Source organism: Canis lupus, chromosome 8 (assembly GCF_048164855.1).
Source record: "Canis lupus baileyi chromosome 8, mCanLup2.hap1, whole genome shotgun sequence".
Lineage (NCBI taxonomy): Eukaryota > Metazoa > Chordata > Mammalia > Carnivora > Canidae > Canis > Canis lupus.
The window spans coordinates 18808763-18824309 of record NC_132845.1 but is presented as its reverse complement, the minus strand read 5'-3'; the positions used below and the strand labels follow the sequence as shown (position 1 = coordinate 18824309).

The 15547-nt window shown below is 40.3% G+C and overlaps 1 protein-coding gene across 8 annotated transcripts in view; it reads right to left on the bottom strand.

Moving 5' to 3' along the window:
• Window positions 1–15547, bottom strand: part of LRRC8D (leucine rich repeat containing 8 VRAC subunit D) — a 113960-nt gene that overhangs the window by 76868 nt on the left and 21545 nt on the right. The gene's annotated exons all lie outside the window — the stretch shown is intronic.

The following is a 15547-nucleotide window of genomic DNA, read 5'->3' as shown; positions in this document are numbered from 1 at the left end:
ATGCACGTTATGACCTCAGAGAGCTCACTCTGTGACAAGGGGAGATGTTGGGCTCTCTGCACCTTTGACTGAAGACAGCCTCTCCAAGGTGCCCTCAGCACTGAGACCCTGGACATCACAGGGCAGTTCGGTCCAGCTCTGCAGAGCTCTGAAGATTTCTTCCTCCTCTGAAGCCAAAGTCTGTCTCTCTGCAACTTCCACCTGCTGCCTTTATTCCAAGAGATTAACACCCTTTTAGCCACAAGGTTTCCTGTCAAAGCCTCCATTAATAACTCAAAGGGGAATGGAAAATGTAAGAAAATTTTCAAGGAAAATCTCCAAAAATCCTACAAATTAAAAAGAAAAAAAAGAAAGACTTGTAAGGTAAGAGTTAAGAACCTTGGAATTTGTACTTACTACAGAAAAGGCTGAAATTGGGTCTGTCTGATTAGGTACTTCAGAGAGGATGATGTACATCTATTTCTATTAAGAAAGGAATCAGAGTTGCCTTAAGTTTTAGTGTAAAAGATTTCATTTAAAATATTACTGACTTGAGATCAGAGAGTGCAGAGATTTTTATTTCTTCTCGAAAAGCTTAAATTGTACATTGCCTTTACCCTGGAATGGTTCAGATAAAAGTCTGCCTTCAGTAAGAGATTTGTAAGCTTTCTTTCCCAGTACTAATGAAAGCTTCCTTAAAAATGAAAAGCTCATCTAATGTGTAACCTTCAACTTAAACTACTTGGCTTTTAAAAGTTCCATCCGTAAAGTGGGAATACTACTTGGTAAATTGGATTTTAGGCCTGTTGTAAAAATGTTGCCTTTTGCTCTCACCGTTATAGCCCTCTAAAATATATGAATTACTCATCTAGAATTAAACACTAAAAAAGCAGGGAAACTTACTTTAACAAATATATACAATACTTCATAAGTTTGGTAACTCATATGTACCTACATAACAGATATTAGTTTGGCAATTATAGAAATATTATTTTAATATTCAGTATTTTTACCAGGTGTTGCCAAAATCATTTTTCAATTTTTGAATTTTCACTTCACTGTTTGTAACCACCTCCTGAAGGCACAAAATGGGAGTCAGCCTCTTTGTCAAAGCACTGCTCTAATATCCAAATCTCATACTGGGCATTTGTGGCAGCGCTGATCACAAGCTCACACTTCTTTCAAAGAGCAAGTGATTAGGAAACACACAGAGGAACCATCATGGAAAAAGTGGGTGATAGGCAGACCAAAATTCATGCCTACTGATTGTTTTTCTAAGAGGACTTATTAAAGCATTACGGTTTACATTTAGAAAAGCAAAGATAACCTATTATACTATCAGTTCTTTTAGGGTGAAAGCTCAGGGTTGCAGATAATCCTCTTTCCCCCTATTTAAAATAATGAGAGGATTATTTCTTTCTTCCATTCACAGTTCTTACCCCCAAACCATTCTACACTTAAGTAATTTTCACAGCTGTACCTGAGGAGCAAAAAGGCAGACAGGATATTACAACATGGATGTTGACAAGTTAAAAACCGAAGGGACTAATGGCAGCTCAGGTCAAAGGGACCAAAGCCAATACAGGTAATGCTTAGATAAATGGGTAACACAGTAACAACCCCTAGAATTCTCATCATTGTTTCTCCACTAACATTTCCATGTATCAAGTCTCTCATTCAAAAGTGAGTTTAAAAAAGAACCAATTATTTACCCTTACTCCTGCACCTACTGAAGAGTTTACTAATATGGTTTATACTGCAAATATAAAAATTCATTTCAAGCCTATCTTAATAAGCATCAGAAATCAGAACTTGATCTCTGATGTCTCTACTTCTTACAAAATATCTAACATCAAAATAATACAGAGAAAATGTATTAAATTCTACCCATAATCCCTTAACTAGCAACATTTGTATGTTTGTATTCCCTTCAAAATTGGTATTTATGTCAACACAGTCGCAATAATTAATGTTGTGAATGAATTCCTTTTTACGCTTATTTCATAATTTTTCTAATTGTTTTTGTATATGTCAAAATGTTTAATTCTATTAGCTTTAAACAGAATATGAAGATTAATTCATTTCTTACCTTAAATGAAATTTCCTAGCTCTAATAATAAGGAATATAAAAATGGAGACCTACAATTTTAACCTGGAAATAGAGATAACACTGGTTTGCTTTCTAAAGATGCTCTTCTTTCAGGAGACACAAAAAAGCTTCATTGGTCTTTGCTTACTTGAATGCAGTGATTAAGCAGCAAAAGATAATGATCCCAGTTTTACAGGCTGACAAACTATGGTATTCATAAAATTTCTGACTTTCTTGAAAACACCTGGCAGGTTAGTTGGTACTAAAACCATTTTTTAAAGAAAATCTACATTTTATCTGTTTGCATTGAGCTATGAAACTTTTTTAAACCTTAACCTGGGTTTGGTTTATATGCAAACTCAAAGTTAGAAGATATAATCAACATTATAATAACAATAATGGTGATTTTCTCTAAAACTGCATGAAGGGGAGGTTTTGGATATAAGGACAGTAATGACCCTGCATCACTTACGAGTTCTTCACCTACTACCAAATGTACCAGCTCTAAAGCTCTTGCCCCCACCCCGCCCAAGATGACAGCAGGTTTCATACCAGCACATCAAAAAACTATTACAAGTTTTATAGGGAAAGCTATACTTTAAACTACTTTTCAAGTGTTCTTACTCTGCTCATTATTTTTTGAGAGACAGTAAAGAGCCATAAGGACCTTCCATGCAGAGGAAAACTTAATTATACAGAAACAGAGGGAGCTGGTTAACTCTGTGTAAGTGAAAACCTTTTTTATGTCAAACCACATAGTGGATGGATCCTAAGTCATTTGGAGGGTTCATTCTCACTGTGTAGGCAGACAAGGTGTAGGACAGGAGCTGACAACCTTCCCAGTGCAAGGTAAGAAACGGCCAACCCCTTTTCCTTTTTTACTCCCAATGCAGTAATGGGAATTGTGGGGCGTGGTAGTTCTCTCAAACTGGAAGACAAGAGAGGTGTAAACTGTAGAACCATAGGAGATTTTCAGCTTGTTTTGCTATGATTTGACCTTTCCTTTCTCTTTGAAATGAAAAGAGCCTTGTTATTTCTGATTATAAAAGCAATACCTGCTTGCCATTAAAAGAATCAGATAATACAGACAACTGGAGAAATGAAAGTAAAGACTGTCTATAATCTTTCCACCCAGAGATTAACTACTCAATGTCTTAATACATATCCTTCCAAAATTATTTCCACTCCATATGCACACAACCATGTTATTGCCTTTTTTTTTCTTCAGAAAGTAAAATCAATTGTAAACTCTAGGGTAACCACTAAAAAAAATTCTGCAAAAAGTTTAAAAGATATGCTTAGAGAGGAGATAGAACAGAATCCTATAAAATGTTCACTTAAAAACCATAGAAGAAGGGGTGCCTGGCTGGTTCAGTCAGTTGAGTGACTTACTCTTGACTTTGGCTCAGGTCATGATCTCAGGGTCCTGAGACTAAGCCCTACATCAGGCTCTGTGCTCAACATGGAGTCTGAGGATTCTCTCCCTTGCCCTCTGCCCCACCTTGCCCTGTGAATGCAAGGGCACACACATGCTCTCTCTCTCCCAGAAAGAAATCTTAAAAAAAAAAAAAAAAAAACCCACCACAGAAGGAAGAGAAGAAGGGGCACCTGAGTGACTCAGTTCAACGTCCACCTTCAGCTCAGGTCATGATCCCAGGATTGTGGGATCGAGCCCCATGTTGGGCTCCCTGCTCAGCAGGAGCCTGCTTCTCCCTTTCTTCCATGCTTGTGCTCTCTCTCTCTCTTTCTTTCTCTCTCAAATAAATAAATAAAATCTTTTAAAAAGGGGGTGGGGAGAAACAAATAGAAAAGTTACAAACATAGTAGATACTAAGGTGACTATATCAATAATTACTTCAAATGGGACTCGTGTCAATACACCAATTAAAAGATACAGCTTAACAGATTAGATTTTAAAAAAGAGATCCAAATACACATGGTCATTAAAGATAAAACAAAACAAAACAAATATACATGGTCTATGAGAGACCCACTGTAAACATAGACTTAGGTTAAAAACAAAGTAAGAAAGAAACTGAGATCAAAGCTGTATGGTGCTCTGAGATGTTTTCTACCTTGTTTTGAAGATAAGCACAGAAAAAAAAACTGATTGGGACACCTGGGTGGCTCAGTAGTTGAGCGTCTGCCTTTGACTCAGGGCATGATCCCAGAATCCTAGGATCGAGTCTTACATCTGGTTCCCCACAGGGAGCCTGCTTCTCCCTCTGCCTATGTCTCTGCCCCTCACTCTGTGTCTCTCACGAATAAATAAGTAAAATCTTAAAACAAAACAAAACTCAATCTATTGAGAAATTCTGTAAAGTTCTCAATATATATATAATTTCCCTAATACATATAAACGATGCCCAATATTTCAAAATGTTGACTTATTTATACTATTTGAGGAATACAGAATTGCATATTATTTGAACTCACAAATTAATGATCACTGAACACTTAATGCCCACATTTCTCCCTAATCTTGCTTATATCTCACAAACAAAAATCTGCTGACCATAACACAGCTGATTTCCTTTCTTTAAGATGAGCTCTCACTTCTTGTTTCTAGATGTAGAGAAATATTAATAAATGTTTTTATTCCTATCCAAGGATGTGTGTGTATGATATATAGTGACTGTAGCAGATTCCTTTTTCCATGTAGTTCAATGACCAACATGAGCTGTTAAACTTTTCTTACTAGCAAAGTTATGAAATAATTCACTGATCTGGAATATTTCAGTTGAAATGCTATATGTTGGTCTTCATCTAGTCTTCCTGAATTGAATATCCAAAAAAGGCATCTTGATCCTTGCATGTCTAGCATGCCCATACTAATCAAATACATGGAACCTCCTAGGCGGTCTAACCGCTAATACATGGAAGTGGAACCTCCTAGATGTATTAGCGGTTAGACCATGACGATTTCACATATGCTAAATGCGTGTTTGTGGATTTCACATACATACCCCAGCTCCTCATGTTAAAAGTGAAAAAAGCATTCGATTTGATTTTCCGAGGTCGGAAAAAAATGACTGAAACTTTTCCCATTGTGTGATGATCCTGGAATCTTTGATCTCTACTACTCTAAGTTCACAGTCAGGCTACTTAGTTTATTTTGAGAAAGCAAATCCTTCCTGTTGTTTCTCAGGAAATGGAAGAACACATTTATAGACTATGTTTTAACTTCACATTTAAATGGCTTTAATTTTTTTTTAACTATGTTTCACTTTGAAGAATATTTAATTATATGGAGAAGTTTAGGCTTTCGGAGAGAAACTAGAGCAGTGGGGTGGAGAGAGAATACTATTCTCAGACTTAAGCTAAAAGGGTGAATTAAAAAAAAAAAAAAAAAAGGTCTCACGCAAACTGTTACACCCTGTTTTCTTCCTGTGAAGAATTTTCCAAGCATTAAGTTGTGTAAGAGCTTAATGAGGAAAAAAGGAAATGCCCAAGTTTCTCTCAAATATATAACAGCACAGAGAAAGATGAAGGGTTTACTTTTCTAAAAGGGTGTCCTATTACCTGTTTAGGCTCATTAAATTATTAACAATAATCTCTAGAGCCACTCACCTGATCTGGATTCATTTTTTTAATGCCAGCCACACCTCTGGGGCTTTAAGAGGACATCCACGTTCTCAACAGGAGGCACAGACAGTTTAAATGGCTTTGAAAAGTAAACCTTCCGGAGGAAGAACATACCCTACACTGGGCCTTAAATGATGAAATGCTCCAAACTGTTTCTGGCTGCTCGACCAGCAAAGAAATCGAGGTGTAGGGAAGGAGATGGAAAGGAGAAAAGCCTTTTGATGTAAGATGCTAGAAATAATGCTTAGCCTTCCTCCAACTGTTGAATTCTCTTCTACAATGCGACGTATCTGAGGAGGAGGGAGCCGTAAACCCAGTGGAAACAAAACGCAGTCCTACAAGGGAAAGGAATGGCTCGGATGACAGATGCCAAGCGCACCGCCCTCGAGACGGCCTGGGAGTCTCGGGGAGCCTTGGCGCGCCCACGGCGAACCCACCCCGTCAGCGCCCCGCACGCCCCGCCACAGCCTGCTCCGGCTCCCCTTTTCCGACGTGCTACCAGGTGCAGTCTGGCAGCGGCCGCTGGCGCGCTCGTGACAGCTGGCCTGGCCTCGTGCTGTCGCCTCCCCAAAGGCGCTGGGTGAGCTGCCATCAGCGCAGCCCATGAACGGTCAGTGGCAGGAAGGCCGCTACTGTCCCTCCCGGGTCCGCTCACTGAGCTCTACTAGTGAGCAAGCCTCGCGGCCGCTCCGGGCGCACAGGAGACTCGAGGACCGAAAGGGGAGGACCGTGGGGCCCCGTGAGATCAGCTGATCCCCAAGGCCCTCTCCCCTTAATGGAGAACTCAGACCAGGACTGGCCTCCGCTGACGTCCAATCTCGTCCAATCTCTTCACTCCTCCTCCCTTCCCGGCGTCTTTAAGTGTCCTGAAATCACCATCCAAACCTGACATTTCAGGCGAGGCCTTTGTGTTTTATTTCAAAAGGCCGTTCAGGATATCCCTTGTACTCTGTCACCAGGGAAAGCTCCCACCATCAGCACCGACTGGCGGCCGACAAAGCCCCGAATGGGCCCTCGATGATCCCCAACCACGATGCGTCCTGCCTCAATCAGTGAGTCCCTTCTCCAAGTCTGCGGTTACTAACTCTCAACGGTCTCCCCAAGGCCCCTTCACTCCCAGCGGATTCCAAAGGCTCCTTCTTTACTGAGAAAACCCAAGCCTTCAGGAATGAACTTCCTCCCTTCCTTCTCCGCCCGCACACTCCTCTACAGGCACCCACACCTTCTCTTCCTCTCCTGCCCCAAAGGAATCAATGTCCCTGTTCCCTCTCAAGATACCTCCTTTGACCGTGCTTGCACTCCAGATCTTGACCAGAACTGTTTTGGGGTTTTTTTTTGTTTTTGTTTTTTCCTGGAGCCTTCCTGCATCAATTATCCTCTCTCCTACCTTTAGTCACTCCCTCTCCACTATTCTCAAACAAGATACAACTCCGAGACATGCCTGCACACCCAAAAATATTCCTTCGTGGACAGACGTGGACATATACACACTCCAATTGGTGCTCCCGTTCTCAACACCTACTCTTTGCTCACCTGCGACCATGCAGACTTAGATTTAAGAACTCTTCTGACTACTGAATACCAACTACAGGCTCCCACTCCCAATCTCTGCTCTACCTGACCTTCCTGTGGCCTCTGACAGACCCGAGAGCTTTTCCCTATTTACCACCTAGGTGGCTTTGCTTACCGGGGCTTTAGAGAGCTTATCTGTAAAAGCCAAATAACAATAATTGCTTCAGGGGATATTGCCCAAAGGACTGTATGACAATATATTGAAACAAAACAAAAACCCTAGTGATCAACAGTCCCACTAGTTTTGTTTGTATCTTTTCCTGATCCTTCTTTCTCCTCTAGTCTGCTGGGTCTTTGGTCACTGGGGCCATCCGTGGGTGGTCTCAGCTACATTCATGGCAACAACCAGCCATTCCAGTCACTCCTCAAAACACATCTTCGACCCTGACTTCTCCCTGGGGGCAAGGCCTCTCAAGATCAACTCAGTGTCCCAGGGGCACCCCAACTTAAGTTCACACTGATCTCATTGCTCTCTCTCCAAAAGGCTCCTCTCATATTTTCCATTCTGACTAATGTCACCTTCAGACAGTGAATCTTCCAGAAACATCAAGAGTCCTCTTTCCTATGTCTTCTTCTTCCCCTCCCACTTCCCATTCAGTCAGCAACCAATTCTCTCTCCTAAATGAGTCTCAAACCCATTTTCTCTTTTCCTCCCCCACCATTGTCACCATACTTTGAGTCCTCACTTTCTATCTGGATCGTTTTAATAGCCACCAGACTTCTCCCTGCTTCCTTTCCATATATCTTAAGACCATGGTTTAAACATTTATTTCACCTCTGGTGATTTCACAATGCTATCAGGAAAAAACCCACACTTCCAGAAATAGCAGGTGTGGCCCTAGACATGGCTGGATCAAGAACCTAGACTAAGATGCAGCGCCCCTTCTTCCCTCTGCACCACGACCTCTCTGCACCAGTCACTCACACCCTGTTCCTCGTGCACTGAGCTCTTCTGGGCTCTGAACCTGGGCTCTTTTTTCTGTTTTTTTCTCTCCTGCTCAGCCTAGTAAATAATCCCATCTCTCTAATAATCACCAAAATCACCTCCTTCATGAATTCTTTCCTCATGGACAAGAAAGAACAAATCACTGCCTCCTTTATGTCTCTCTGTTATTATTTATCACAACATGTTGCTGTAGAGTGCCTCACATTCTAAGTCTCAGTTAATGATTTATGTGTCTATCTTCTGAGGTCAGGCACTGTGTCATATTCACAGTGTATCTTCAGAACTTAGCACAATGACTGGTACACAACAGGTAGGAGGAAGAGAGATAAGGGAACTAAGAGTTAGTAGTTTGGAGCCCAGCAAATGTCTGTCGAATGGATGAAGTAGCTTTGCTGTCAATTATATTAGAATAACTGAGTAAGAGAGGAGGCTGGTAAGACAGGTGGATCTGACAGCTGGTGAGGTGAGCATAAAGGAACCTGAATGAGAAATGGAAAATGTCAGCACTGATGAAGACCTCTCCTGAGTATATAAGTTCAATCAGGTCAGTAGCTGGGGTTGTTATAATCAAACTTAGGTGAATACCTAATAAATCCTGTTTAAAGCATACTGGGAGAACAACTCTAACAGCCCAAGGACATGGTCTTAGCTGTCTAAACAGGTTTTAGACTTTAAACATTCTACATTATACTTTTATTGGACTTTGTGGAAGCTTACTAAATTTCAGTAGTTAGACTGCAACCCTCCCCTACATACATAAAACACCTTAAGATCTCCGGATGAAAGAAAATTAAAATATAGCCTATCATCCATACAATGCTACAACTAATGGCCATGGGGAGCATCTTTGGTCCAGACAACCATGTCATGCAATATCTATTTTGAGACCACAGTTTGTCCCCCACAGTAATTTCAAATTTATTTATAATAATAAGCCATGTTATATACAACATGGTTTCCTGCCATTTTATCAACTATGGAAAAAAGACACTATTATTTTGCGTAGGCATACAAATGCCTGTTTATCGAACCAAGTGATCCAGCATTCAGGGTGGAATGAGACCAAGTGAACTGAGAAGAGAGTGGAGAGAAGCGAACTTGGAGAATTGGAGAAAATCAAGCCAAAATTGGCCATGTTTTCCCAATAATAAAGAGACATCTATAATTAACAGGCTTTCAAGGCTGTTCAGCCATGTGTTACAGCATCACAACTCATAAAACATTCATTCAAAAGCCATACCAGGAACGCACATCCTAGCTCTATAAGCACATGCAGAGCACTGAATAGAGAGAAGCCTTTGAAGTGAGATACCCCCCTGCCCTACAGAGATGACCAAGTGTGGAGGGAGCCATATTGCTAAAAATGAAGAAATAAAGAAAACTGAGAAGGAAATGTAATACTAGAGATGTTAAAATTAAAATATGTTATTACATAAATACAGAATGTTCCTAGTGAAGTAAACACATTTCTAGAAAATGTTTGCAGGTGTAAAGAGTTAACGAACATGCAAGTAACAGCAAGAAATCTACCTAACACAATCTATTTTTAAACTTTCAAATTTATATTAATCTTGGCAATAAGATCAAGTTATATAAATGCATATGTATCAAGACATATTTCAAAGCCATAATACTTTATTTTTCTTAAAGATATTATTTATTTGAGAGAGAGAAAGAGAGCGTGTGAGCAAGGGCAGGATAGAAGGAAAGGGAGAAGCCCACTCCCAGCTGAGCAAGGAGCCTGACATGGGGGCTCCATCTCAGGACCTCGAGATCACAACCTGAGCCAAAGGCAGATGCTTAATTGACTGAGCCATCCAGGCACCCCTAAAGCCACAGTAATTTAAAAAGTGTATTAATGACCCAGGAGCACACAAATAAGCCACCTAAACAAACAAGAGTTCTCAGAAAGAGATCTATATAAATGTATACTTACATACTAGAAGTAGAGAAAGAGGATTATTTCATAAATAGTATTGGTGAAACTGGCCAACAATATGACCAGTTTTTTAAAAATTTTTTTAAAGATTTTATTTATTTATTCATAGAGACACAGAGAGAGAGAGGCAGAGACACAGGCAGAGGGAGAAGCAGGCTCCATGCAGAGAGCCCGATGTGGGACTCGATCCAGGGTCTCCAGGATCATGCCCTGGGCTGCAGGCGGCGCTAAACTGCTGCACCACCAGGGCTGCCCATGAACAGTTTTTTAAAAGTAAAAATGGGTTTCTACCTCATAGCTTCAATTCCAAATAAAACTCAAGAGTAAAGCTATAAAATTAATAAAGTGAGGAAAGACTAAACTCTAAGCCTAGAATAGGGAAGGATTCCTGAAGTAACTCAATGCACAGACCACAATAATATCAAAAACCAATGGGATTCACCTACATTAAAATTAAAAATTATATTGTTGATGAAAGTCACCACAGACAGTTAGTAGGCAAGTGACATATTGGGAGAAAGTGTTCACAATACCTAAAGCTAAGAAGGGTTTAGTTTCTAGAATATACAGAAATGCCAGAAGAACGCTTTCAAGGAACTTCTGGCCAGAAAGAGGGAAGAGACCCGATTCACAGAAAAGGGAAACTGAATTAAGTAAATTGAAGAGATGCTCAACCTCACTTGTCATCATAAAAAGGCAAAATTAAACTATGAAGTACAAGTAACATCCATCAGATTGGCAAAAATCAGGAAATTTGTTAAGAAAAAAAGAAATCATCATGCAGTACTAGTGGAGATACTGTTCACTAAGACAACAACCTGTAGAGCTCCTAGGAAAATCAGTACACTTAGAACCTAAGATCCAGCAATGCTGCTTATGGGCAATATTGCCTCAAGAAACTATCACCAACAGATTCAATATATCTAGGCTCCTTAGGGGGAAAAAAAGCATACATATTACATGAAAGCCAAAAATATTTATAAAATGTTTTTTATAAAATTTCTAAAAATGTTGACTCATACCATGATGTCCCTCTCCCCCCCTCCTTTTTAAGATTTTATTTATTTATTCATGAGAGACACAGAGAGAGGCAGAGACACAGGCAGAGGGAGAAGCAGACTCCATACAGGGGCCTGACGTGGAATTCGATCCCGAGACTCCAAGATCACGCCCTGGGCTGAAGGCAGGCACTAAACCGCTGGGCCACCCCGGGATCCCCTATGTCCCTCTTTCCTAACACATATTCTCTATGGGTATAACTTAACCCTTACTGAAAAGATAAAGTGAAAGGTAAGACTAAGCAGAGTTCTATCATTTCTTTTCCCCAGTGAGGTTAAGGACAGACAAAAAAGCAGATATACAGGAGGGAGTGTTTGAGCATGGGGAATCAAAAACAGTCCAGGCCTTAGCTAGTTTCTGTACACTGGATAAGTTACAATCTCTGCCCACCTCAGTTTCTTCACTTATAAAACAGGGATGTTACTCACCCTGCACAACACTGGGAGGATTAGAGATAATCCAAGTAAAGTGTCTGACTCACATGAGGTGTTCAATAAATAGGAAGTGACTTTTTCTTTCTTTCTTTTTTTTTTTTTTTTTTTTTTAAGAGTAACCCTGGAACCCTTGGGTGGCTCAGGGGTTGAGTGTCTGCCTTTGGCTTGGGCCGTGATCCCAGGGTCCTGGGATCGAGTTCCTCATCAGGCTCCCTACAGGGAGCCTGCTTCTACCTCTGCTTAAGTCTCTGCCCCTCTCTCTGTGTGTCTCTCATGAATAAATAAATAAAATCTTAAAAAAAAAAAAAAAAAAAAAACCATGCACTAACCCTAAGAGATTTTGGTGCTCAGCCTCCCCTGTCTTAAACAGAATACCAAAACTACCAAAACTATAGCAACAGGCATGGAAACCAAAGAGGCTGATTCAATAAGAATTTATAGGACTTTTTTTCCCACTACAGAATAGAGATAAATAATATATCTTTCTACATACTTATCAAAAATGGTAAAGGTTACGGTTGGGAGGAAGCTTCTTTTAGCTTCTGTGAAATGAATATAAGGCTGCTGCTGGGTGTACTTAAGACAGTGGTGATTATGCAACTGGTGTCAAGAGTCCTGACTCAACAAACATTAAGGAAGGGGCATTCATAGAAGTAATGTAGGCAAAATGTTCTTAGAAGACTTGCAGTTATCTGCAATGGAGTAATTCTAAGACCTCAAAGCAGACAATGGAAAACAATTAACCTTGAAACAAAATCAGATCCAAAGTCAGGACGTTACACATCATCTATTTAATGGACACCAAAGGGGAAAAATCTCTACCTGTGAATCTTGATAATCTGATGGTGAGCGTACTATACATTTAAATTACCACCTCAGCATTTCCAGCCTGGAACAGTTGTTTACTTCAGCCCTGATTTCCAAACCTACGGACTTCAGGGTCCTGGCGGAAGTGAGCATATATACTACTACTTTATAGAAACAGGAAGATGCTGTTATAATAATGTGGTCATTATTTACAATATGTACTCAGTTGAATGATATTAAATAGTACCTGTGTCACAAAATATTAGCAATCATCAGAAACAAGAAGTAAAACTCTAAGCATGTCAAAGTCTTTGAAATCTTTAAGTATTAATAAAAGCTTCCCAATTTTTGTAAGGGTTGAGAAATGCTGCTCTAAAGGTTACAATTTTCAATAAAAGACAATTTTTATTTTATACTAGACATGAAAAAAAAATGAATGAAAATCCTAACACATTTATCTCCACCCCTAGTCCTCTCTTGGTCATAAACTTTTCCTTGGCATTTAACATCAAAGCATGTTATGCTTTAATTCCTATTCACAAGCCACTGTAACTGTCCCAAACAGAAATGGCTGTGCATGGTGTATTAAGAAAACATACATACTTCATTCCTCACTTATAAAACAAAAATCACTCACTTTATCTCTTTCCTCCCCCATCTTCTCCCCTTCTCCTGATACTCTGACACAATTCTAAGGAGGAGAAGTTATAGATCATGACAGATATTCCAACTGTTGCAGAGAAAATAAATCCTTTATCCAGCATTTCCCAGTGAAAATATATTCCCCATTTTAATTTATATTCTCAATGCAACATAAGATATTAGCTAAAGAGAGGCTTAACTTTAAGCATTGCAAAGATAAGAAAAATAAACTTACTTCCATCAAGGGAATATTACAAAAATACTTAATCTATAAGGTGTATATGGGTTTTCCGATTTCTTTCTATAACATGACCTTTTCTTTCTTTCTTTTTTTAAAGTAATCTCTATGCCCAACATGGAACTCGAATTCACAACCCTGAGATCATGCCCTACCCAATGAGCCAGCCTGGTGCCTCTGTAATATGACCTTGTTAGTGGGTATCCCGAACTGGAATAGGGAAGCTGGAGGGCTTTTATGGTGGTGGTATGGTATGTATGGTAGTGGGCTCTACAGAGTCACACACATCATTTTTTAATATATTATTTCTTTCCTGGGACATAAAGTGTTCTAGGGGTAAACCAGAAGTACTACCTTTTTTATTCTAAAATGATACAATATGCCAATCTGACCCTTCAAAAAGATACTGTTCACTAACACCTGATACAAGGTATCTATAAATTAAAATATGTCATTGGAATTTTGGCAGCGGAAAATAAATCACATTGATGCAAACACAGCTAAATCTAGTCACTAATACAGAGGAAGTGTAAATTACAAATGTGGAGGAGGGGGTGGAAATCACCACAAAGAAACCTCTGACCTCTAGGTGGAGAGAGTGGGAAAAGATGGGAAGATGTAGTAGCCTCAAGTCAGTGTTAGCTCTCTTGGAATGGCAAAAGACCCCTGAATCAGCACTGCCATCTCTTCCTCAGGTTGCAACTTTCCAGATTACAGAAGAGCCAAGGGCTGTAAATCAAAAGAGTGTTGAAGTCCGAGCATCTTCATTTACCAACATGACCACTGACAAGTCACATTTCATAAGCCTCAGTTTCTTCTCTCCATAAAATGGAGTAAATGAGTTCTATTTCACCAGACTATTAAAGGGAATAACAAATTATAAATGAGATCTAGCAAATGTGCTCTGTAAACAGAAAATGCGGATCCTAAGATCAGTTATCATTATTCCTGGGTTATTACTTAATAATTATGAAATTCGGCCAGGGTGGGAATAAATCCTGTTTCTATACAGGGTACACATTTGGAGAGTCACAAAGGCTGCTGAAGCAGAATGACTGATGCTGAAGTAAGTCCTCAAGTAAATTAATGAACCAGGGTGCCAAGGGTATACTCCGGTATAAAAAGGGAGGCAAAGTACTATGGTTATACAGGTCTTTCAAGAGTCTCTCTCACTGACAAATTGTGTTCACTTTTAATCTTGTCATATGTTTGGCAAAAGAGGCATAAACACAGACATATCACAATGAAATTCAAATTTAAGAAGTCCACGTCCATCTATCTAGAAAAAGAGGAAATTAATTGCTCAGTTCTTATAGTGTATCTTGGCTATTTACTGCTAACACAATTATGGCAATTATCGATATTATCGCAATGCTTAAAGCAGCTGCCTTTTAAAAGAGACTAAGTTCTGAAGGACTATTGGAATAATGGGATCACGGAATTCAAACCACTACTGACGGAGGGGGGCGGGGAAGAGAGGGAGAGGGCAGTACAAATTCATTAGGCTATCTGACTACAAAAGATTTTCCTTTCAAAGCAAAATTAGGTAGGAAATATATTTTATTACAAAAAGCAAAAAAAAAAAAAAAAAACAAAAAGCACACGTTAGAATCACGTAGCCTGCATCTGACATCATAAATTTAAATCTACAACGGATCCCGCTTCGGGATGAGGCCTGGCCACCCAGTAAGGTGAGGGAGCTAACCGCACAGGGTGGCGGCATTCCGCATATTCCCTCTGCGGAAAGGGACCCTTCCTCGCAGCATCCCGCTTTCCCCCCCCATTTGTTCGCATCCCTTCTTCCAAAATAAAAGAGCAAGAGGAGCTTTCACACTGTTCAAACACTGCATTTGAGGCCAGTCTTCCCCTGGAGCTGATTCTTCTCAACCGTCCAACCTCCCTTGGTGACCCTCCACCAGACGGGAGTTTCACCAGGTGGATAAATATAGGCAGAGAAACAAGGCCAGGCTTTCATTAGGGGAGAAGTCCATCTGACTTGGGCTGCGGAGACCGGAGCTGCCGGGGAAACCAAGCCGCACGGGCCGCGCCTCACACCCGTCGGGTCCCCAGCAGTGTCCTCCCCACCTGGGAGCCGGAGCGGCCCAGATGCCCGCGCACGCGAACGCGAACGCGAACGGTCTACCCGGGGACTCCGGGAAAAGTCACTCTCCGCTTTGCTCTGATGGGAAACGGAATATGATGAATAAAGATGTCTGGCTCCTACCTTTAATACACCTCCTGTCTGAGCACGGCCCGG